Source organism: Myotis lucifugus, unplaced genomic scaffold (assembly GCF_000147115.1).
Source record: "Myotis lucifugus unplaced genomic scaffold, Myoluc2.0 scaffold_43, whole genome shotgun sequence".
NCBI lineage: Eukaryota > Metazoa > Chordata > Mammalia > Chiroptera > Vespertilionidae > Myotis > Myotis lucifugus.
The window spans coordinates 5,411,011-5,434,295 of NW_005871091.1; the positions used below are offsets into that span (position 1 = coordinate 5,411,011).

The 23,285-nt window shown below is 42.6% G+C and overlaps 1 pseudogene; it reads right to left on the reverse strand.

Annotated features, from left to right (window-relative positions):
- Nucleotides 1-18,531: 18,531 nt before the first annotated feature.
- On the reverse strand, nt 18,532-22,463 carry LOC102442960 (annotated as a pseudogene).
- Between the last annotated feature and the right edge of the window lie 822 nt (nt 22,464-23,285).

Here is a 23,285-nt window from a genome sequence, read left to right on the forward strand (position 1 = left end):
AAATGACAGTAAGGATTTGTTATCCCTCATAGTACCTGTTGGTCAGGAATTCAGGAATGGCTTAGTTGGGTAGTTCTGGCTCAGGCTCACTCCTGAAACTAATGTAAAAATGTTGGCCCAAACTGCAGTTATAAGACGGCTTGACTGGGGCTGGACAATTTGCTTCCAAGATGACTTATACACGTGAATGACAAGTTGATTGATGCTGGTGGTTGGCAGGAGGCCTCAGTTCCTCACCCATGGGCCTCTCTATAGGGCTCCTTGAGTGTTTACATGGCATCGTGGTAGCTTCCCCCAGAACAGATGATCTAAGAGAGCAAAGCAGAAGTCCAGTGTCTTTTGTGATCTAACCTGGGAAGCTACAGTCTGTCCTGTCTGCAGCATCCTGCGGTTATGAAGGTCAGCTGTATTCATTGTGAGAGGGAATATCCAAGGATATGAATATCAGAAGGCCATCTTGGGAGCTGACTATCACATGACTTTTAGCTTTTAGAATAATTTCATTCAGGTTAAAAAGCGTATTTTAATTATACCTTAAAAGCAAGTTGGTAGTTTGGTGAAAGCCAAAGTTAGGTATCCCTGATAAGATGAAATTTACATGGGGACCTGAAGGAAATGTAAGTGATGGAGAGAGTGTTGAGAGATGAGGTCAGAGCAGTGTGTGTGTCAGGAGGTGGGAAGGTATAGATCATGTTTTGGCCACTGTAAGGACTTGGGTGTTTTATCCTTTCCATAGTATCAGGAGCCTTGCAGGAAATATATGCTTGAGTGCTTTTGTCTTCTTCCTCTCTCTCTCACCTGTCCAGTTGAAATGACATATAAGATTTTGGGAAGCTGTGAGGGAAGGAGATCGGAAAGTGTGAGACAGAGTAGAGGACCTGGTAGAGTTTAATAGTAGAAGTCATTGTTATTGGTCCTTTTCTTGTACACATTTTATTTCTAAACTTGAGATCATATTCTCTCTGTAATTTTGTATTCACCTTTTCATAATCATTTAACTAGGTCATTAAAAAACTTTTAATACATTATTATTCTTTTTTTATTCCTCACCCAAGGATATTTTTTTCCATTGATCTTTAGAGAGAGAGAGTGGAAGGGAGGGAGAAGGGAGATAGAGAGAGAAACATTGATGTGAGAGAGACACATTGACTGATTGCCTCCCCCATGAGGAGGATGGAACCTTCAACTGAGGTACGTGCCCTTGACCAGGAATCAAACCCGAGACCCTTTGGTGGTCTGCAGGCTGACATCCTAACCACTGAGCCAAACCATGCTTAATATGTCACTTTAAAAGATGGATAGTTCTTCTCTTGCTGTACATACTCACTACAAAATTAAACACTCTAGAATTATATTAAGGAGAAAGAAAAGTCCTCCCAAATACCACTTCCTAACCACTATTGAGGTATAATTTATATTTTCCAGATATTTTGTATATTTGTAAGTCTGTGTAGAAAATGCTTATAGATATTTTGAAATGTTCTGTAATTGATTTTACTTAAATATCACTATCATGAGTACTTTTCATTGTCAGTGAATACCTGATAGAAAATATATTTTTCTGATTAAAAAAGTAATAAATACTTTTTAAAAAGTATCATTTTTATGATTATGTAATATTCCATCATATAGACATCATCATTTATTTAAGTTACCCTGTTATTTCCACCATTTTGTTATTATGAACAATCCTGTGAGAATTATATTGGTAATTTCCTTCTGTTTCTAATCCTCAATTGTAAGTATTAGAATTTCCATGTCAGGCTTTAATAACTATGCAATATGTATTTTCTATTTGCCCCCCATCCCAATTTTATGCATTATAAAAACAGTAATAGGTCTCACCCTATTTTTTTTCTTAAAAATACTTAATGAACAAACCACCTTGTAACAATGGTGTAAAATTTAAAAATATGAATAAAAAATCACAATCCCTTCACCATAATAAATCAACATTAGTTTTCCATATTCTCATTTACTCCTTTTTCATTTACATATATATTTTTAGAGTAGGGCTGGGCAAACTATTTGTTGGATCAGATAGTGGTGTTATAGGATTTGTATGCCACACAGTCTTTGTTGAAACCACTCACCTCTGCTGCTGTAGGAGGAGAGCAGCCAGAGACAGTATATAAATGAATGAGCATGGCTGGGTCCCAATAAAACTTTATTTATAAAAACAGGAGGCCATGGCCAACCTGTGTTTACTAACCCCTGTTTTAGATAATTGTTCTTGTAATTTAGATGAAATTATTTGACCATTCATGAACCAAACTTCTAACTTTCCGAAGTTGTTTTAAAATGTTAATTATTTAATTTCATTTGTTGTTATTTCCCCCCAAATCTTTTCAACCATCCTAAATCTATTAAGCTGAAGTTCCCATGATGATTTGCTATTAGTAATACAATGAATTCAATAAATTTACTGATTATAAAAATACAGAACATTTCTTTGCAATGGGCTTCAAGAATGGCTCTTAAGCCCTGACTGGTTTGGCTCAGTGGATAGAGCGTTGGCCTGTGGACCGAAGGGTCCCACGTTCGATTCCGGTCAAGGGCATGTACCTTGGTTGCAGACACATCCCCAGTAGGGGTGTGCAGGAGGCAGCTGATAGATGTTTCTCTCTCATCGATGTTTCTAACTCTCTATTCCTCTCCCTTCTCTCTGTAAAAACCATAAATATTTTTTTTTTAAAAAAGAATGGCTCTTAAAAGAAAAATATTTATGTATTAACCCCACACCAGAGCATGAGTTATGATTTTATTCTGTCTTGATTTATGAGCTTACTTTTTGAGATTATGTTAGTGAAAAAGATAATACAGCCCTAGCTGGTTTGGCTCAGTGGACAGAGCATTGGCCTGCAGACTGCAGGGTCCCATGTTCCATTCCAGTTAAGGGCATGTACCTTGATTCCAGGCTTGATCCCTTGATCCCTGGTAAGGCTGCTTGTGGGAGACAACCAATTGATGTGTCTCTCTCACATCGATGTTTTTCTCTCTCTCTCTCTGTCTCTCCACTTCCCTTCCACTCTCTCTAAAAATCAATGGAAAAATATCCTCGGGTGAGGATTAACAACAACAACAACAGATTACCTCTCGTTCCACTAACCTAATGGGTACATTTCTAGTTCTTATCCACCTGCAAATGTATTTTTACCTGGCTGTAGTTATTTACATCTGTCCTTTAAAAATATATTTTATATTTACTATAATGAACACATATTCTGAGCTATATAAGTTGGGCCATAGTTTTTATCTTCTAAAGGAATTTCAGCCAGAACCGGTTTGGCTCAGTGGATAGAGTATCGGCCTGCGGACTCAAGGGTCCCAGGTTCGATTCCGGTCAAGGGCATGTACCTTGGTTGTGGGCACATCCCGAGTGCGGGGCGTGCAGGAGGCGGCTGATCGGTGTTTCTCTCTCATCGATGTTTCTAACTCTCTATCCTCTCTGTAGAAAATCAATAAAACATATTATTTTTAAAAAAAGGAATTTCAAACTGTTTTTACCTTATTCAAGGCAGCCCCCTCTCCATCATTCTAAGGCAGCTTAACCTAATCAAGTTTTTTATTTGTGTATTTTCACTTTATACTATGAAAAATTTAAATGAACAGAAAAATTAAAAGATTAGTGTAATGAATAACTACATACTCACCATCTACATTCAGCAGTTGATACTATTTTACACTTACATAATTTTTTCTTAGTCATTTGAAATTAAAGAGTAGATATTATGTTGCTTTACTCCTAAATACTTCAGCACATATCTCCTGAGAATAAGGCTGTTTTCCTGTATAACCACAATGCCGTTATCACACTTAAGATAACTAATAATCTCTAACATTGTGTGACGTCCAGTCCATGTTCACATTTTCTCAATTGCTTCCAAAACATCTTATATAATTCCATTTGGAACCAGGATTCAAGGTTTATATATTGCATTCGTTAATTTGTCTTTTCTATGTCTTTTAATCTAGAAGATAACCCTGACATTTTTCACCTTTACAATGACTCTTTGAAATGCCCAGGATACTTATCTTTATTCCACAGTCCGGGTTTGTCTGATTGTTTCCTCATGGTGTCATTGAGACTTTATCTCCTGGGCTTGACATACACTATCCGCTGAGTCTAAAAGTGAAATAGATTCAGGTTAAGCCTAAATTGATAAAAATATTTCACCATTTCACTCCTATCAACTTTGATTCATTAGACACTCTCTTTTATATAAAAATATGTCCCATTTGTTGTGGTAGACAAGATCTGCTTTGGAATCAGAGAGGCTTTGCTGCTGGAAACCTTGGGAACATTATTTAATTTCAGTGAAAAGGGGACTGGAAGACACTCGATAAATGCTTGCTCTCTTAGTCTCCTCTGTAGGTTCTTCTGGATTTCACCAAGCACCACGAGGATACAGGGTGGGACAGCAGTAGATTTACAGTTGTTCGTATGGAAAATAATATAATAATAAATAACAATACACATAAACTCTGTGTTTTGCACACTCACAACTGGAAACCTACTTTTGCCCCACCCCGTAGATATCTCAAGCACGTTTGAAGAACTCACGATGCCTAAGTAAGACAGCAGCAGCAAGATGGCAATCATTTCAGCCAAGACTGTATCATCATAATGCAATATTAGCCACTGTGATCTTCTATCATTTCCTTCCTGGAGAGTTATGGCTGTGGCATTGAGGATTTAAGACCTACAGCCGGAACACTACTTACTACAAATCTCTCACAAAGCTGCTGCAATAAATCTCGTAGAGGAAAGTCATTGCATAAAAAATCCCCAACTCCAGGGAACTCGCCATTTATTTTCCTAGAAAAGAAGGGCTGTGATGAGAGACACTCCATGCTCCTTTAACTCCATGGAACAGCACCCAACAAAGCATTCATCATGGAAAATTGAGTGATGGGCCCAGTGAGACCAGCTGGGAAAGGAAGATGAAAAGAGAGGTACCCCCACCCAAGGCCTGCTCAGGGATTTCCTCTTAGCCTGAGGATTGGCTCTGCATAGAATCAGCACAACTGAAGGTGTACTTCCTGAAGACAAACTACCCTCAGAAGGATAGTGGTCTAAACCTGGCCCAATCGACTCCATAGGTTTCTTTTGTCTGCACAGTATTTAAAGTGTTTTTATTTAGATCCCAACATTTAAAAATGGAAAATTTCACAAAGGGAGATTAAATCCAGAATGCTGGTGTCTCTAAACAAATTAGAATATCTGATAACAGTGGGTGAGATTCCTGCATCCTTCCCTCTTTAGACAGTGTGCATGCTCCAGTGTGCCACACTGCTTCCCCTTCTACCGTACCTGCCCTTTAGGCAATGGAGTTTGCAACCCCTATACTAATCCATCACCCTGGGGTCCATTCTCTCACTCTTTACTCCCACTGTTCTTGTATCAGAGGTGAACTTATTGAATAGAAAACACAGATGGATGGTGATGGAAGGAGAGTTAACTTGGGGTGGTGAACACACAATACAATATAGAGATGATGTGTTATAGAATTGTATACCTAAAACCTATATAATTTTATCAATCAATGCCATGCCAATAAATTCAATAAAAAATAAAAGAAAATAAAAAAGAAAGAAAATACAATTGACTGATCCCTCTTAATTCATGACCTCATGTACATTCAGAAGGTATTTCTAACAGGGAAGCAGTGGGGGTAAAGCAGACTTCAGCTCAAATCCCATCTCTTCCTTACCCTGCGATGTTGTCCAACTTGCTCATTTTCTCTTGAAACTGCTCAAAATTTGTTCATTGCCAATGGCTATAACAGGATCTCCCAATTTTGGTGAGGACTAAATGTAGTAATGTATATAAAGTGGCTGACGCTTTGCACATGCTCTCTTAATTCACTCCCTTTCTTGGTTTCTTTGCTTTATCTTTTCTGTCTCTTTGAAGGTGCCCCTTCCTTCAATATTCCACAGATGTCGGTGTTCTTCAGGGTTCTAGCCTTGACCTGACTCCACCCCAACTTACACTTTCCTCAGACACACAAATTGATAATTAGATTTCAGCACAATATGATTTTCTGGTGATTTCCCCCCCCACTTATCACTTCATTTCATAAACATTTTTCCTCTGCTGGGACACATTCTTCAAAATAAACATTTAATGGCTGCCCAACAGTCCATTGAATGAATAGATTATAATTTACCTAATCGTTCCTCTAATATTAGACATGTAGGCTATGCTAATTTTGAAAGGCAAGAATGCCAAGAATGTTTTTTCATTCCTGACATTTTTCTGCTTTGGGATTATTTCTCAGCATAATCTCATTTTTTCCTAGTAGACTCTACCTCCCTTTTGGCCTTTTCTCCTCCCCTCTCTCTCTTCCTCAGTGCCCTCCTGTGTCCAGAGGTTAAAAGTGTTTTCTCTGGTGTCGACCTGAAGAAGAGATGCTGTGGTATCAATAAGGAAAGTCGTCATGTGCTTTGACAATTTACTTGTCAGCAAGGCCCTAAATAAGCCCACTGTCCATTAGGAACCGGGGAGCAACAGCTTAATGTGTAACTATCCTCCACTTGGGTTTAGAAAAATGAATGCCTAGGATCTTTCCAAGTATGTGACACCTTGGTGGGGCAATGTCTTCAAAAGTGGGGATAGTTTGTCTTCTGTACTCATATGGAAAGTCCAGAGAAAACTGCATCTAGATCAAAGAAGGAATAAGTCCCATCCAGCTGAGATAAAATGTTAATTTGGAAGTAAAGGAGGAAATGTTGGGTCCAGTTAATGAATTTTAAGTGTCTGCTATGTGCTAGGCATATTGACTAGACAGTGTCATTGGTCCGGGACAGCTTGGCTACTGAGTGGAAATGCATGATAAAAGTGAGAAATACATAGTCAGCTTTGATAGGGAAGTAGGGTGCAGCCTCAGACATAGGGAAGGCTGCCAAAAGGGAAGTAGTGGGTAAATGGATATGTGTGACAATTTGGGCATTGGTGACTCAGTGAGTGGCTAGATGGCTGTGCTGGGACTCCGCTTCTCCTTACAGGGTGATGTCCCACCTGGAGTCACCAGGGTAAATTAATGAAGACAAACAACAATTCTACACAAAGTATTTTGGGAGACTTTATGGTCCATGTGAAGCCAGCTGGCGGCACCGAACGAAGTAGGCAATGAAATGTCTCAAAGTAATAAGCCTTTCCCCACAAAGTTTTTATAGGTTAATTCCTTTTCCCTCATTGTGCTATCTTCTCCACTCTCCACCAGATTTAGCATCCCCTTCCTGCTGTAGATTAATAACCGTGTCCTATAAGTGGGACCATTACCGAGAGAGGCAGAGAGAGGAGCATTTGCTATTTCTCTCTGAAGAGCCCATTCACGTGCTCTTTCTCTTGTGACTAGTTGGTAACTTGGATCCCAAGGAGTCAGTAGAGGTATCCAGCCTCTCCTGACATCTTGGAACCAAAGATATTACTTAAATGCACTCGATTCTTCACCGAATTTGAACAGCAAAATCCCATAAATCTTAAATAACAGAGAGGTAAAGCTTCCTAACTGGTTAACAAAGTTTTGTCAAAAAATGTCTCCAGCCCAGAGAGGACATACATCCTTCAGCTGCTTCCACTCTTTAAGATGGAAAAATGCAGCCTGTCTGAGAAAGTAAGGAAAGGCAGGCTTCAAGTTCTCTGTCTTACAGGCTGGGACAGTACAACTAAATAAACCCAGTTTTTCTTAAGGTTTCTCCTTTTAGCCTAAGTAAAATCTGTGATCTATTGCAAAAGCAATAAAATGTGGAGGGAGAATTTTGGCCGCTTTTTCCTTTCTTTTTAAAAATTTCTTTTAATTCCTTTTCCCTCATTGTACTATCTTCTTCACTCTCACCAGATTTAGCATCTCCTTCCTGCTGTATACTAACAACCATATCCTATAAGTGGGACCATCACTAAGAGAGGCAGAGGGAGGAGCATTTGCTATTTCTGAAGAGCCCATGCACACACTCTTTCTCTTCTGACTAGTTGGTCAGTTACAGTTAATATACAATATTATATTTGTCTCAGGTGTACAGCATAGTGATTAGACATGTATATAACTTACAAACCCACCTGGCACCATACATAGTTATTACAATACTAGTGGCCTGATGCATGAAATTCGTGCACATTAAAAGGGAATTAATTAGAGGAAATATCTTAATATTGCTATTTGCCCTTTATCTATAATAGAAGTGTCAAAGATGAAAGAAAATTAGTAAAATGTATATGAAAATAATACATAAATTTATTAATAAATAAACAACAACAGCGTCACGTTCCCCCGGCCGGCACCAGGTGGGGGACACAGCCTCATGTCCCCCAGCATCGCTGCGCACGCAGCCCCACCCACCCGTGCCAGCCGCACATGCAGCCTCCTGCTGATTAGTCATTATGGCATGAGGGTGTCATAACCATTTGCATATTAGCTCTTTATTATATAGGATTATTGACTATATTCCTTATGTTGTACTTTACCATCCCCATGACTGTTTTATAATTACTAATTTGAACTTCTTAATCCCTTCACCTTTTTCACCCAGTCCTCCAACCCCCGCCCCCTCTGGCAACCATCAATCTGTCCTATGAGTCTGTTTCAATTTTGTTCATTTGTTTTGTTCTTTACATTCTACTTATAAGTGAAATTATATGGTATTTGTCTTCCTCTGACTGACATTTAGCATAATACCCTTTAGGTCCATCTATGCTGTCGCAAACGGTAAAATTTTGTTCTTTTTTATGGCTGAGTAATATTCCATTGTATATATGTGCAACAGCTTTTAAATCCACTTGTCTATTGATGGGTATTTGGGTTGCTTCTTGGCTATTGCAAACATTACTACAATGAATTTAATTCTGCAATGAGCATAGGGTTGCATATATTCTTTTGAAATAGTGTTTTGAGTTTCTTCGATATATGCCCTGAAGTGGAATTGCTGGGTCAAATAGGGGTTCCATTTTTAATTTTTTTAAGGAAACTCCATACTGTTTCCACAGTGACTGCACAAATCTGCATTCACCCCCAACAGTGTACAAGGATTCCCCTTTCTCCACATCCTCACCAACATTTGTCATTTGTGGATTTACTGATGATTGGCTGCTTTTTCTTCTCTTTTTTAAGCCTCATTGGTTTTTAGAAAGAGTGGGAGAGAATGAGAAAGAGAGAGGGAGAAACAGAGAAACATCAATGTGACAGAGTAACACCAATAAGTTGCCTCCTGCACGTACCCCATCTGGGACCAGGAATCAGACCCACAACCTTTCATGTACTGGGTGACGCTTCAACCAACTGAGTCACTCTGGCCAAGGCTGGCTGCTTTTTCATTTTGAAGCCCTGAAAGGTTCATTTTCTTCCAGGGAACCTTGGAAAAGAGAAGAGTTAAAGAGCAGCCTCAAGGAAGTCTAGACCACAGAAGGAAAGTTCTTGTCAGGATGTTTGTTATTTTTTTGAGACTTAGAAAAATTTTAGTGTGTGTATGAATTGAACGCAGTCCCAACTATCCTGTCACAGGAAATAAAACTCTGATCTGAAGTCAAATTTCAGAAACACCCAGGAAAGTGTGTAAACCTAGCAAAATCCCAATTCAGCTGCTCTCAGGCGCTCTTTAGCTCTTTACAAACACTCCTGTCCTTTCCCCCCTTAATTAAAGTGGTGGTGGTGGCATGAGAGTTCACTAGCTAAGTTTATGGCTTGACTGTAAAAAGGCTTAGTTTCCTGGATCACTCCTCCTAGCCAGCCACACCCACTGTTGCCACCCACGGTTGCCTCCCACTGGCGATTGTGAACGCAATCAACTTCTGACCTACAGAACTCTGAGCTAACAAATGGGTATTGTTTTAAGCTACACATTTCGCAGTCTGTTACACAGCAATAGAAAATGAGTGCACCTCCCTTCCTCTTTCATTCCTCAGGAAAACACCCCGAGAAGACCCATTACTCAGCTGGACTCTCTAGGAAAAAAGGGCATCTCCAGAACAGAGCACCATACTGCCCTCTGGTGTAGCACTCTGATAAAGCAGGCATGTGCAAGTACCACTCCCTTTCTGAGAAAGCATCTAGGCCAGTGGTTCTCAACCTTCCTAATGCCGTGACCCTTTAATACAGTTCCTCATGTTGTGGTGACCCTCAATTTCATTGTTACAAATTGAACATAATTAAAGCATAGTGATTAATCACAAAACAATATGTAATTATATATGTGTTTTCCAATGGTCTTAGGCGACCCCTGTGAAAGGGTCGTTCGACCCCCAAAGGGGTCGCGACCCACAGGTTGAGAACCACCGATCTAGGGCTTCAGAATCCTGGTTCATAAAACTGTGGAAATATTGATGCCGATCTAGGGCAGGAGTCTTCTTTTTAGAATAAAGCAGATCCAGCTAACGGTTTCACCACATCCAAATTTCCCTAAAACATGCAGGGAGAAACCTATTGCACACAGTAACACCACGTGAACAATAACAGGGTAAGACAAAGAGACAGCTTATGAGGAGAACAATAACAGGATAAGAAAAAGAGGCAGCTTATGAGGAGCAGCTTATCAAAGACTCACATCCTCCCATGGCTCAGTTCATGGTCCAGAGAGGCATGCCAGGGAGCACCCCTGCTCTGCCCAGCAACCTGCTCCCCCAAACCCCAGGCCTCGTGTGCTGTTTGACTCCCCTACCCACACAGACGCTCCTGGGGAAGAAGCCTGGCTCATCTCCTTACCTAATCACCTGCCAAATCCTGTCAGGCGTATTCTTTTTTTTTCTCTTTCTTTTAAATTTATTGGGGTGACATTGGTTAATAAAATTCTATGGGTCTCAATGCATAATCAATTCTATGTTACATCATCTGTATATTGTATGTGTGATTAGCAACCAAAGTCGCCCAAAGTCATCTCCTGCCATCACCACATATTTGACCCTCTTAACCCTTTACTACATCCCTTATTAACTCCTGCCCTACTGTCATCTCCTGTGGAAATACAAAAAGGCGTTTTTCCAGCCTAGGTGGCCTCCCCCTGGGCTCCACTGTGGTCCCACTCCAGGAAACAGAAGGTCCTTCCTAGCGGGAGGTAGCCCCAGGCCTCTCTTACTCCCTGAGTCTAGGGAGAGAGGAGATTGCAGAGAGGCCAGAAAGAGTCCCAGGGGGCCTGAGCACTCTAATTTCTTTCCTTCTTACATTAAAAACACTACGTCCTGACACAGTGGTCCAATAAATATTAAACCTGATCAACTCATATCCGCACTGTTACCTTGACTGTAGGGATAGAATGAGGCTTGGCAGAGTGAATGGAACCTTGATTTCCTTCTAGAAAGTGAAAGACCCTACATGATTTCCAATGGTTAACATCACGTAAGAGTCCTCATTTTTATTTAACACCCTTTAGACTGAATGGTAAGAGCAGGACTGTGGCTTGAATAGCTTTGCATTCTTCAGGGCATCGGCAAGGGGCCTGGCATATTGCAGGCACTCTGTATAAGTGGCCGTTGAGCGCATACACGGGTATTATGATTTAGGGGGTTTGTGGAAAAATAGGATCACGCAGGAGTAAGTGTTTGGAGAAGGCTACTTGTGAGGTCGTGCTGTGGGGGTGTCTTGAGGACACACTATCTCAGAAGAAGTAGCTTTCAGAAGCACAAGAAAGGCTTTTCTTTTTAAAAGTGTGACCCAGATGGCAATACCAAATAATAATTATTATGATAATACATTTTTTGAAAAAAGAGCCCAGGCTTGACCATGTCTGGCTTTAAATTATAAATTGGCTCATTATCAGTAAAAAAATTTTTTTGCATCACAGCCATGATCCATGTTCCAACATCAGCCTGTTGGAAAAATCAGGCAGTCATTTGTACATGTGGTATTTGGTGCACAGCTTCTCAATGGGGATAATTTTGTTCCAAGATGAGCATCAGGGACAGGAAATCAGACTTTGGGGTCCTGGTCAGATCATCTGGAAAACAGGGCTAATTGGAATGCCTCCCTTGGAGGTTTGCTTCATTACGGTTTAGTTGAGAGCTCAGAAAGGTTGAATCAAAGACTCCTCAGCACTGTGCTCAGCCTTATTATTAAAATACAAAACCTCAAACTGCTCAGGCTGTTTTAGTTGGTTTTCAAGTCTTTCTGTCTTTCTGTTACATGAAGGCTTTCCTAGGAATTTGCCTAGATCCAGCACACCGCCTCTTGACTTCCTTCTTCAGAAGCAGTTTAACTATTATTTAGCATAGAATATAATGAGGCTTAGATACCTCCAGGTCCCAAACGATGAGAGAAGGCGCTGGAAAACCAAGCGGAGCCGAGTTTGCTACAACAGTCAGCCTGGTGGAGAGAACACAAGCCTTAGTGCCAGGTGGCTCTGAAGTGGAACCAGGAGCCTAAACATGCTAGGTGTGTGACCTTAGACACCTTATTTAGTGTGATTGGACCTCAGTTTCCTTGTCAAGAATGGAAATAATTCCTGCTTTAGAATGTGGCTTTAAGAATTAGAATCCCTTGCCTGGCCAGCGTGGCTCAGTGGTTGAGCGTTGACCTATGAACCAGGAGGCCATGGTTCGATTTCTGGTCAGGGCATATGCCTGGGTTGCGGGCTTGATCCCTAGTAAGGGGCGTGCAGGAGGCAGCCAGTTGATGATTCTCTTTCATCATGGATGTTTCTTCTCTCTCTCCCTCTCCTTCTCTCTCTGAAATAAATATATAAATATATATATTAAAAAAAGAAAAAAAGAATTAGAAATCCTGCTTGTGCGGTTGTTGAAGCATGGCAGGTACTTAATAAAGACTAACAATTATTGCCATCTTTCCCAAATGCCAGGGGTAGGAAGCTTGGTAGGGAGAGTGGAGATTTGGGAATTCTTTCCTTCAGGGTGTCCTGAGCTGGGAACATAGAAAATAAGGATTTCTAGTTATAAACATGATGGAAACGTCCATAGACAGCTGTGAACTCCTCATTTCCCTTGAGCTTAGCCAGCATCACCTGTAAAAGAAATATGCCTAACGTGTTTAAAGCTACAAAGAAATCAGGCTAAAGTGAAAGCCAGATGAATGGGACTGAAAAAACATAGCACTCATTGCTTTCAAGTAGGGTACAGATCACCCTACCTCACAAACCAGGAATTGAGGGTCACTGAGATAATATAGAGTAGTTGTTAAGAGCTCAGACCAAGCCAGACTCCCTGACACACTCTGAATGTGCTCAGCTCCTTACCTGAATATGAGTATTGTCAGTCAGGAGAGACTAAGTTGTGCTGCAGTAACAAACAACTCCAGAAACCTCAATGATAGGCATTGACAAATGCTTCTTGTTCACCATGCATGTCCTTCACCAGTCGGCTGTGGCTTTGCTCCATGTCGTCTTCACCCTCAGACCCAGGCTGCCAGAGCAGCCCCAAGCAGGCACACTGCCAGGCATCACGGCACAGTGAGGAGAGAACACAGCAGAACACACACTTGCTTTTAAAGCTTCTTCCCATAAATGACATGTGACACATCTGCCCTTATTTTATTGGCAAAAGAAAATCATATGGTCACTCCTTAGTCCAACAGGGTGGGGATGTTTAAATCTGCTACAGGCAGGAGCACTGCAGGGAGGGAAACCAAAATACTTGGTGACTAGTAATCTCATTTACCACAGACAAAGCTAATGACAATAAAGTCCCCATACATAGGTTGCCCTGACAACTAGATGAGTTAATTTTATACACAATGCACTCACAAGAGTGAGTGATGCACATTAAGTGTACGTGTTTCCTATTAATATCACTGCTGCACATCGCACAGTGTCAGTGACAGAGCTGAAAGAGATCCCAGGTGGTGTAATTGAGAGGAAAAAATGTGTGTGTACTGAGAACTATGGATCCACAGATAACCAAGGACCAAAACCTGTGTAAAAACCCATGTAAAGCAGGTTTTTTTGTTTTGTTAAACAACATATTTATTTTCTCACAGCTCTGGTGGCTGGAAGTTCAAGATCAGGGTTGGTTTCTGGGGAGGCCTCTCCCTGGCTGCTCCTCTGTGCACGCACTCTGGGTGTCTCTTACTCATAGGACCCAGTCCTGTTGCATTAGGGAAGCAGGTTTTAAAGAGGTGGGGGAGTAGGAGCTGAAGCAGAAGGGATAGAGGAAAAGATGAAGAAGGAGAAAGAAAGAAGCAAGAAAAAGAGGGAGAGACACAGAGGAGAGAGCCCCACCCTGTGAAAGCCCAGGGAGAGAAAGCTTCAGGGAGACTCAGCAACTGAAGGGCTGGGTTACAGGGCACTGACTGCCTCTGTCCAACCCCTCCTTTTCCTTGGACTAAAGTCATCCCGGTCGGTTTGTTATGCTTTCCTGAGAAGACTGAGTTCCTTTAGCTGCTAGTGACTCTGCACTCCTTTAATTATCCTCAGCCACCCTGAGTCAGTGCCTGATGGGATGGAAGGAGCACTCGGAAGAAAATAAATTTCCCTTGGGCTCCAGCCTCAGGGGACCCAGCAATTTCTGCTCAGAGGTGCCCAGTGGGCGGAAATAAAGGCAAAAGGGAGGCTCCAGAGAGAGCTGGATCACTTTAGCCCCAGGCTCCCACGGGTGCGCAGGGTGAAGGGGCAGAGGGTGGGGATGCTGGCTGAATCTTACCCTAGCAACTGTGCACATCTATTAACTTGTTAGAGTCATAACAACTTCGGGCTGGTTTATGGTCACCTCCCTTTTGTAGATGGAGAAGTTAATTTGCCGGGGCTCACGGTTTGAGTATGCCGCTGAGCTGGGATTTGACTCCAGGCAGTTTGCTCCAAAGTCCATGCTCTTGATGACTATAATCTAACACCTGCCTTTCTCATGCCTGCTTGGGGCACTGCTTCAATTCTTTTGTGGCCTAATAAGGTCTGTGAGCCTTGGTTTGGGGCTCTGGACATATAGAACCTAGAACTTAGTTTGAGGGGCTCATCCCACCTCCCAATAGTAAGGATTCTTTGCTTATAACACATTTATCGTATTTAGAAAATGCTGTCAATTGTTATTATTCCATTGGCTCCATTCTACATTAATTTGTCTCCAGAAACATAACCAGCACAGACCGTAAAAGCTTCTTTCTATCCTAGCAGGGAGTGTTGGTCGGTCTCAATAAAAGGTGCCCTTTTGCGAGGTGGTTTCTTGAGCCCTTGGACTCAGAATCTTCTCTCTGGTCCTCTCAAGCATCATTTTCACACCGATTGCCTGTTCAGGGCTCCCACCAGCAACTTGCCTCCCCTTGACAACCATTAGCTGTCGCAGCCTGATTTTATTGCTGAGTCAGGCAATCAGTTTTAATTGCCCATTTCTACCCCTAGCGGTGTCTCTTCCTTGTGGGAGGGAAGAAACCTCTCTCTGAGGGCTTGGTGCCTGCCCATCCCCTGGATCAGATGCCCAGGGTGGCAGTGCAGGCCACTCAGAGAATCTCCTGCAACTTCTCAGCCCTCAGCTTCCCCATCCTCCTGTGCTGTCCTGTAGGAAGATGAGGGTTTGTTTTGGTGCTGAGCCTCTCCTAGCCTGCCCACAGCTCAGCTCCACTTGCTTGTTTTCTGATAGCTGGACACTGCTGTGCCCATATCCTCCTTTTGTCCCTGCAGATTCATTGCTACTCTTTGCCACACTGCTATCTGCCCTGAGGTGGGCTTGTTTGGACCCCATCAGAGGGCTCTTTCTGGCTTCCAGCTGGGTCCAGCAGGTGAGATGCCTGGGCAGGAGACCTGGGGAGGTCAGGACATTTATCCCCATGGCGCCCTCCCTGTGGATCTCCTCAGGTTCTCTGGTTCTCCTCTCATGGGAGCCCCTTTTCTCAGGCCTTGTTCTCAGTCCTCAGCTCTCCCTCCCTTGACCCTTGCAATTGATTGGATTATTGGCCTCCATTCTTTGCCCCCCTGGGTGCCCGTGCTCTTTGCCTGGATGTGGCTTTGTAAGTTGCTCCCATAAAAGGAGGAGTGTATTTCCCCTGCCCTTGGGCTTGGCTTTATGACTTGCTTTGGTCTGTGGAATGTGGGTGAAACCAATTGTTTATGCCAGTTTCAAGCCCAGGTCTTTGGACCCGTTGTGTGTTTCTGTGTGCCTTTTTGTGCATCTGCCATCTCCATGAGGAGAGCTTTCCTTGGGCACTGCTGCCTCTCCAGCCCGGGCCCCAGGATGAACCCATCTGGAAGAGACCAGAGCTCCATCTGCAGTGAGGAACCAAGCCCAGCTGGACACCAGCTTGAAGCAGAGCCCACGCTGAGCCAGATGAGCTCTAGTCAACCCACATGCCTATGAGAAATCCATGCTCACTGCTGCATTCCACCAAGACTGTGTGATAAAGGGTGGGGCACAGGATTCACTGCAGTATTTCTGTGCTCTCCTTACTCCCAGCTCTTACACATAAATATTCCCTCCATTAAACTCTTGGGGAATCATCCCAATTTGGGTGTCGTCTGTTTCCTGTGGTGACACCGAATGAATGATACAGGCACAGGGCCCAGTTCCACCCCAACACTCTATCACATTTGCCAGCAAAGTTCAAAATATGACATTCAACACCAGCTGTCCCTCTTCGTTGTTTTCCCATTTGCTACTCCATATTCAACTGAAACCCTAATCTTAGAAGCCAATAATGACATCTGATTTTACTCTTTGTATGTGCTCATTTGTTTTGAATTTTTCAACTTTTTATTTGGAAAAAATTTTCAAACATATATACAAGTAGAGATATTATGATAAACACCGTTGTACCCATGGCGCAGGTTTAACAATGATCAACATTTGTCAATCTTATTTCATCTATACCTTTTCTGGTTTTTTTTCCTCTTCTAAATTTAATGACCTTTCTTTTAAAAAAATGTTTATAGATTTTTTAGAGAGAGAGAAACATCGATGAGAGACAACCATTATGGATCGATTGGCTACCTCCTGCATGCCTCCTACTGGGGATCCAGCTTGCAATCTGGACATGTGCTCTGACTGGGAATCAAACCGTGACCTCCTGGTTCATGGGTCAATGCTTAACCACTGAGCCATGCCTGCTGGGCTAAATTTAATGACCTTTCAATGCCAAGGGGAATCCATAGGTCCCATCTTAGCTCTGATCTGTGATCTCCTTGCCATGTTTGCTACTATTGCTCACCCTTTCTTCGCCACCCTTGCTGTCTCCTGGGTCTCCTTTTATCTCCACCACTCTCTGTTTTCAATTTCTGATCTGGCGCTTAAATGGCAGTGTTCCTGAGGGCCTTGTCCTTCACCTGTTTTCCTTCTCTCTATGCTCTCTTCCTGGGCAGTTTCAGCAACTGGCTTAATCTGTGAGCCTGCTCCACGTTCCTGTCTGCCCACTGAGTAGCTTCACTTGGATGTTGCATGGATTTCACATTGAGCACATCTGGCCTAAACCAAACACAGCGACTTCTCCTTCTCCACCTCTTCTGGGTTTCCTATCTCAGTTCAGACCTTCCGCAGTGCCCAGTCCCATACCTATAGATCTTATACCTCTTTGACCCAGACGTGACTATTTCACTTCCAAACGGTCTTCCCGATTCTTCGAGTTTCCACGTCCACCTCCTTGGTTCAGGCCCTCATCATCTCTTGCTTGGGACATTCTACACCCGCTCTGACTAGTCCCCCAGGGCTGTTCCTCTCCTAAGTGCTGGTACCATTTTTCTAAATCACATACTTCATCCTGCTAACCCAAGCCCAACTTACCAGTCTTTTATGGCTCTATTCAAAATATATTCTAAACATGATTGACATGACATTGAACCTCATTACCACATTTTCTTCTAATCTTGCTTCCTGTGCTCCAAATATATGGCCCTGCTTGTTTCCCCCCTAAGACGCCAAATGCATTCATGTGGCCTTTGCTCAGGCTGGTCACTGTTATTATATTATTTTATTTTTTTAAGATTAAAGAAAAATGAGGTTCTGGTTCCCAAACACTAACTTCAAAGTGCTCCTTCCACAGCTCTGGAATCAATCCCCTTTTTGCCCTTTTAAGATTCTTGCTGGCATTTAAATTTGTTGTTCCTGCCAGAGGAAATAAACATGGTATTTAATTTTTTGAGCAGTCCCATTAGAGTTTTTCTTTTCAAAAGGGGCCCGTTTGCTATCGCAGTGGGTAGTGTCTCCATAGAAATGCTGGCAGTGTAAAGTTTCTGAGCCTTCTGTAGGCCTTTGAGTGCCCCCAAGGCAGGAATGGTGTGCTACTCATCTTTTGATATATCCCCAGCGCCTGGCATGTAGGAAATATTCAGAAAGTGTTTGTTCAGATAGCATCTAAATTAGCATTGGGACCAGGAAGTAAGATCGGGAGGGGGCACAAATGTTGCCAGCCAATTGCAGAGAAAGCTGCCAAACATATAATCTATGAGCCGAGAGGCTGGGGTCACCCCATTCCCTGCAGCGAGGGCCTCCAAACCTGTCAGATGTCAGTTGCATTTGCAAAGCTAGGAGTTCAGGTGGAAGGTTGGATTTTTCTTCATTAAACTTGTCATTCCCCAAGGTGGGGCTCTGACAGGAACCCAGTGAGATGTCAAGCTGAGACAGCTGTTGCCAAACCTGGTGGAGGCATCCAGACAGCCGGAGATACAGCTGCTGCCTCAGACTTCACGGGCAACATCCTTCTCTTCTCGAAGGAGGTCACAATGCTTAACAAACAAATAGCAGCCGTGAAGCAGTCGTGGTATGAAGACAGAGACAGAATTGGATCTGAGACAGAGCACATGGATGTGAGTCTCAGTTCTGGTTCTTCGTAGCTGAGTGACTTTGAGCAGGTTATGCCACCCCTCTGGGCCTCATTTTCCTCACTCATAATACAGGTTGCTGTGGACACTGAATGAGATCATGTATATGGAAATGTTTTAGAAACTGTTCAAATGTTAGGTAAAGTTAGAATATGTTAAAATTATGTTTAGTTTTCAGCACACACACACACACACACACACACACGCGCATATTAAGTGTAGAATGGTCAAGTCAACACATGTTCGCTCACTGTCCATCATATGCCCAGCTCTCTGCTCTCAACTGTGATAGATGCAGAAGTTTATAATGCCAGTTTCCTGACTAAGAAATTGATGATCTAGTTGGGAGATGGGACTAATTTTGTTGTTCACTCCCCATGTTTCTATAGAGGGGAAGACATTTCTACTCCACAACCAACGTGGAATATTTCTATTTCTTTTCTCATTCTTTTTTTTTATAGTTATAGTAATTTTTGTCCATTTCTTTTTAAAATTTTTTTCTTTATTGATTAAGGTATTACATATGTGTCCTTATCGCCCCATAGCTTCCCCGCCCCAGTCATGCCCTCACCCTCCCCCCTCCCCCTCCAGTTTTCTATTTCTTCTTAAGAGAGGAGGGGTAATTTAGACTATTGGTGAGTTTGGGCAAAGGGGCTGAGCATGGTGGCTCAGCACCTTTTCCCTTCTCTCTTCCTGAATTAGTAGATCATTGGGAATGTTTGCTTTCTCTACTCTTTGCCACAAAGTAAGCCTATGGGTGGCATGGGGGTCCGGGGAGAGCAGTGATTGGCCAGCTCTCTCAGAGGCTCTGTGGGCAGGTTAAGTTCTGGGGGAGAGTATTAAGGCTTCGTTCTTTAATCTGTCAACATCTAAATGTCCTCCCTTTTCGGGGGAAGCGCCTGCTACTTACCCAAAGGGCTTGGACTTACCTCAGGATCCAATGACCTCTCTAAGTTTAGGTTATTTAAATTAGACCAGTGCCTTGGGAATTCTGAAGTCTCCCCAGCTGGGCTTCCCCCTCCACATTCTACAGACCAGTTCTGAATGTACTCTGATAAGGAGTTTCTTCATCTTTGGCTTTGAACTCTGTTAACTGTGTTTTGTTTATCCTACTTGGGATTTGTTGACATTCTTGCATCTGTGGCTTAATATTTTTCACTAAATTTGGGAACTTTTTAGGCCATTATTTATTTATTTATTTTTAGATGTAAACACTTTTATTTGGATTTTTGAAAGCAAAAGAAGGGTAGGTTAACACCTGTCTTTCCAAGTTAAGACCTAAAACTGTTTCCAAAACTTCAAACAAGAAACTCCTGCTCTAAGTATAAGGATAATCTGTATCACCTTTAACCAGCAATAAAAAAGTAAAATATAAATTTTTATTTAGAATTGAAGCAAATACTTCAGTATCACAAACACACTATGAAACTTCAAGAAATACACTGCTAATTTGGAGTGAGCATTTACTTGCAAAATTACAACGTGCAGACAAACCCAGAAGAGGGGAGCAGGCCTGGCATTTGCACCCCGTGCAGCAGTGGGTCACACCACCCGCACAAAGAGAGGCACACCAAGGGGCTTTGACCTGCGATGACCTGTCAGTGGTGGCCAAGGTGTGGGGTACAGCAGCACAGCTGCTCCTCGCCTCGTCAGAAGACGCTCTCTCCAATGTGTGGGCCATGAGGCAAGCGCCAGGTCTCTTGAGGACAAGGGCAGGTCCCCTCTCACAGTCTCAGTGCCCATAAAGCTGAAGGTATGGAACAGAGCGGCTGTGATCACAGTTCTTATGGAAGCAAATGAAGACGTGGTCAGCATGCCACTGCTCCTCTGAAAACTCGAGAACTGCGAAGCTGTCTTTGCTGCTTAGGGAAGAGCGCCGCCTGGGACCTCGATGTAGAGGCAGCTGCAGCCCAGCACCGCTCTCCAGTGAACGTCTTTGTCATCTGAGTCTGGTCTGGACGTTGAGAATTCGCATCTGGTTACTAGACGTTAGTTCCTCTGTTACATCCAGCCTATTACCAGAGTAAAATAAATTAGCTGAAAAATCGTGATCCCTCTAACCATTCCCTCAGCCACCTGGGATCTTCAGGGGTGGGTGAGGGACATCAGGAGTACCACGGAGGCCCTGCCCTGGACCCAGGTCACTGCAGCAGGGAAGGGAGACCTGCCAACCTGGTGAGAGGGGTCACCTCTGGAGAGGAGAGTGGGGAGGCTGAACAAAGGTGGGGGGAGGGCTGCATGCTTTCCTGTACACTTCTGAATGTTTTTAGTCTTTAAAAAATATTTTTTTTTAATTTCAGAAAGGAAGGGAGAGGGAGAGAGAGATAGAAACATCAATGATGAGAGAGAATCATTGACTGTCTGCCTCCTACTGGGGACAAAGCCTGAAACCTGGGCATGTGCCCTGACTGGGAATCGAACGGTGACCTCCTGGTTTATAGGTCCACGCCCAACCACTGAACCACACCGGCCAGCTGAATATTTTTATAAAAATGTATTCACCTATATGTGTATGAAAAAAATGGAAAAACTGCTTGGGAGAGGATATTGAGGCAGTATTGTGGAGGCCCTGAGAAGTTTGTGTTTAAATCCGTGAACCTAAGGAGCTGTGGATGTTTTTTGAGCAGAGTGGTAGCAGCAGGCTCAGGAGAGAAGGTTTGGATTTAAGTAGGGAAAGGAGATCCCAGGATGAGTCTCAGAAATGTTCCACTCGAGTCCCAGCCTCAGGATCAGAAGAGCGATACTCCAGGTTATTGTCCCCCTGTGTTTGTAGTTAATGAAGAACCCACGAGACAATTTGTGGTAACAACAGAAATGAACTTAAAGGGTCTCTTAGCCACTATCAGAGAGACCCATACTGTTTGTGTGTCACAGAAAGCAAGGAAAGGGAGAATCTCATTAAGGAACTGACCAACAGGGTCAAGTGGTGCTTCCATTTTTGCTCCTATCCAATTTATTCTCCAAACAGCAGCCAGAGCAGTCTTTGTAAAGCGCCCCTCTGATTGTGTTGCAACTTCAGTGGTTTTCCTAGGATCTTTCTAAGTAGAGCTGATGAGGAAAGCTCTCAGTTCCTTTCTGGTTGTAAGCCTAGAGGTCCCTGGGGTCATATTTCCCTTCCCTTCCCCCGCTTGGAGGAGCCAGATTGAGAAAGAGATGTGACAAAGCAGAGAGCAGCGGAGATGAAAAACAGAGGGAAGGAGGACTAACAGAAGTTAAGCCCCGAAATTCAGTCTCACTTTGAGGCCTGGTATGCCAAAGCTCTTTTTGAATTTGGTTACAACATTTTTGCCCATGCTAGTTGAATTTCTATCTCTTGGAGTCTAAAGAATCCTGAGTTATAAACTCCCCTTTACTGTTGGATTCCTTAGAACATTTAACTGGAACTCAGATTTTATCTGTTGGCAGTACATTCGAATTGTTCTGATGAAGTTTATGAGGATTTATGGCACCTAAAGTCTCTGTCTGCCTTATATATACAAAGAATTCTGCCTAGCTGAATGGGGGAAGTTGTGGGAGGTGACTCGAGGAGCCATTACATTTTTATCTTGAGGTACATCCTGTGACTTTGGTGGTCATTAGTGCTGCTTACCATCATTCCAGTTCCCCTTTCTGGCATCACTCTCCGTGACATTGAATGCGACCATGTGATTTGCTTTGACAATTAAATGCAAGTAGAAGGGGCATGGGAGACTTCTGCACAGAATCTTCAGGAGGTTGTGTGCAATTCTCACATTCCCTTCTTGCTTCTCTGGAGATGGTGAAAGCACATGTTGAGACGAAACTTCCATCATCTGAGTGATTGTGATGGCTGATACCCCATCCCTCTCCCTCCCCCCGCACCCCACCCCCAAACAAGTTTGATCATGTAGGTGAGAAATAAATGTTTGTTAAGTCACTGAAATTTTGGGGTTGTTTGTTATCACCATACAACCTATCGCATCCTGATTGATACAACCATTAAAAAATTTGAGTATTATAAATTCCAGGAGATGTTGAATTTGGACTTGACTATCTATATTGACAATAATTATGGAAACAATGGAAGTAAACATGTCAACTGATGTTTAGAAAAATTATTTTCCCAACTCCCTCAGATTTCATAGACCTTATGTTACTTTTTTGGTACGGTCTGCTAATTACTTCTCTCAAACCCATATTAAAGCCCTAGGTAAATATTTTATTTTGCTGTATTTTTTCAGTCTGTTACTGTTGGTGATTTCTGATCTTTATCAAACACTTTTCATTATTAGCTCCTCAAGTACAATTCAATTTGAATGTACTCAAAACAGAAGCCACTTGGATTTTATAAAGGGAAGCCTTCTAGCCCTTAAGATTACATTTTTATTTATGGTGATTTGCTGTAGTTTCCTTCAATCTTTGTGCCAGCTTCATTCTTAAGAAACTACTTGTTTGGGTTTCCACGACAGAATTTTATATTCAGAGTAAATGGGTTTTAGGCATATTTACTATATTACTTCTTGGAGGTAAGCTATACAAAGGTGATTTCTAATGGATCTGGGGTGAGTTGCACTCACCCAGCTTAAGGGGCAGAGCTTGCAATCATATCCTAATCTATAGTGCATGTAAAAATCACTGTATAAGGTCACCTT